The sequence below is a fragment of the Apis dorsata genome, unplaced genomic scaffold (assembly GCF_000469605.1).
Source record: "Apis dorsata unplaced genomic scaffold, Apis dorsata 1.3 scaffold_83, whole genome shotgun sequence".
Lineage (NCBI taxonomy): Eukaryota > Metazoa > Arthropoda > Insecta > Hymenoptera > Apidae > Apis > Apis dorsata.
Genome location: NW_006263381.1, coordinates 159,616 through 162,391, shown reverse-complemented (window position 1 = coordinate 162,391; position 2,776 = coordinate 159,616). Strand labels below are relative to the sequence as shown.

Below are 2,776 nucleotides of genomic sequence, written 5' to 3'. Positions count from 1 at the left end.
CCCCTCCCTTTTTTTTCCTTTGCAACCTCGACGTGTCAACTTTCCACACTTTTGGAATTCTCTCCTCGAGATATCGAGAGCGAAGTTGTTGTGAAGCTTGGTTTAAAGTAGTCAAATTTCAGAATTTCGATTTCAATTTTAATTCGACGAGAAATTTTCAAAATCTCGCTTCGATCGATTTTGTTTTGTCGAATAAATTTAAATTATTGGAGAGATTCTAACTGATGTTTGAAAATGAATAATTATGATAAACAGGTTTCTTGATTTCGCGTATATTTTCAATTTCAGTGTATTTTTCAGATTGATTCGAGTTCGAAGAGCAATCATCCGTTTACGGATATAACAGTATTAAAGTAATAAATCCCACATTTCTTTCTTACATTTAATTCGTAATCGAGTGCAAAATTTACTTGCTTGCGTTTATATATTACAATTATATTTCATCTTAATTCCTCTTCCGTGTAAATTGATTTTAAATTGGAAAATTCCAGGGAATGGGGAAAAGAATGGGGAACGGACAATTTGACACAGATGTCTCGATACAGGAGATCGAACAGACGAAGACACGAGTCTCCCATTGTGCGATAACCGATGAAATGACCGAGAAATCGTAGGCTGACGTTCCAACATAATAGGGATTCTAGCCTAGGATTTCGATCCTTTTCGATCTTTGGATAAGATCGCGCCCCAGCCCACGCTAAGATCTTCACCGTAAACGGTCGAATATTCGCCGATTCGACCAGCCTTTTCTTACGCATTGTCACGCTTTTAAAGGGATCCGTCCGAATCTCCAACCTTGGTGGTCCTCCCTCCATCCGACCGATTGTTACCTCTCCCCACTCTAAATAGAACGAAATCGAACGATTCCATTCCATCGAGTATGAAATGCAATAATTAATATAACATCACGTTCCACGATCACGAATATCCCTAACCTACGAACTTCGTTTCCAAAATTCTAAAAAAAGAGATAAGTAAATGATAAGTACAGCAAGATTTATTTAATTCGTGGAAAAATTCGTTGAAAGTAAAAAAGCATCGACGAAAATATCGTCCGAGGAAAAATGAGGAGAAAGGAGGAGGCGGGAAGAAGAGGGGAGAGACAATCGGTTTGGGCAAGCTTGGTGGACGGAAGAAGGGCGGTGGAGGGGAGTTGTTCCGCTGCCGTATCGACGGCGTAATAATAATAACGCGGGCGCTCGTCGGTTGGTGAACGACGGGCGTCGGTAACGATTTTAATAAATTTGGCGCTGGCTAAGCTGCAACAACAGCGGCGGGTATGAATTAAGAGGGCAACACCGAAACACACCGCTTGGATAAACATCTCGAATTAGGCACCCGGGGATTCTTTTCCGTCCATCCGCGTGCAACCCGGGAGCTTTACGACTTCGGTATGTTACGGGCTGACGTCGCTCGATATGTATATGAGGCGGTTAGAACCGCGGTGAAATTGCGGTAATGGACGGAGATATTTTACAGCCGAGAGTTTCCCCCCCTCCCCCTCCATGTTTCACGGATTAGTTTCGTATCCCGCCCCTTGATCCTTGTAACGCGACTGCCTTGATCGATTGTGTCAAAATATAGGCTATTTCTAACCCCCCCTTTTTTCTCTTTCTCTCTCTCTCTCTCTCTTATTGCGCGAGAATATTTTAGAAGATATTAGTCGCGGAGTTACTAGATTTAATGTAAATTTTAGTTTGAATTAGAAAAGCGTATTTTACGTATTTTAATAAATTGACAACGCGATTGCTTTGATCGATTGTGTCAAAATAGATTACTTCTTCTTTTTTTTTATTACGAGAGAATATTTTAGAAAATATTAATCGCGGAGTTACTAGATTTAATGTAAATTTGAGTTTAAATTAGAAAAGCATTTTTTACGTATTTTAATAAATTGATAACGCGATTGCTTTGATCGATTGTGTCAAAATAGATTACTTCTTCTTTTTTTTATTACGAAAGAATATTTTAGAAAATATTAATCGCGGAGTTATTAATTTTAATGTGAATTACGTAAAAGGATAAATGAGTTTGAAATATGTATTTTAATAAATTGACAACGCGATTGTTTTGATCGATTGTGTCAAAATAGGTTATTTCTTCTTTTTATCATACTATACCAATTTTAATGTGAATTATAAAAAGATAGATGAGTTTGAAAATGGTAATTAGAAAAGTATTTTTTATATATTTTAACAGAGTAAATAAATATATCGCGAAATGGTAATAAACTTTTTACGGTAATTTTACGATATAAGTATAAGTTAATTTTATTATCATATATATAAAAAATCGTTGAAACGCTACAGTTCATTAAAAGTTTTTTTACTAACGTTTTACTTTACGAGAGATGCTCGAACGACAGATATGCGAGACCAGGAGTACGAGGAAAACGAGGTTTAATGGTTTACGACTGGCGGTTCGGACAGTGACGTGACATCCGAATGGAAGCTGCATCTTGTCAGTGCGAAAAGAAGTCTCGTGGCGGGCGTATCGTAGCGTTCCGTTCGAGCGAACGAACCGTTCTCTTTCGCGGCCACAACGCGCGCGTTTAAAAAAATTTACTTCGTCCCTCGACCGAACAATAAGAAACTGTTCCGTACGTTCGAAATAAATTTTACAAGACAGTACAGATAAACTTAAAATACCGTCTCGAAGAACGAAAAATAAAAGAATTCAATATTCGCAATCAATAAATTCCAAAAGATAGCGTACGATTCATTCTCTCCACTCTCTTTCTCGAGAAAAGAAAAGAGAGAAAGAAAATCGAAAGAAA

General features: G+C 37.7%; 1 long non-coding RNA gene across 1 annotated transcript in view; it reads right to left on the bottom strand.

Moving 5' to 3' along the window:
- Nucleotides 1-2,776, bottom strand: part of LOC116184994 — a 16,534-nt gene that overhangs the window by 1,441 nt on the left and 12,317 nt on the right. The window lies entirely within an intron of this gene.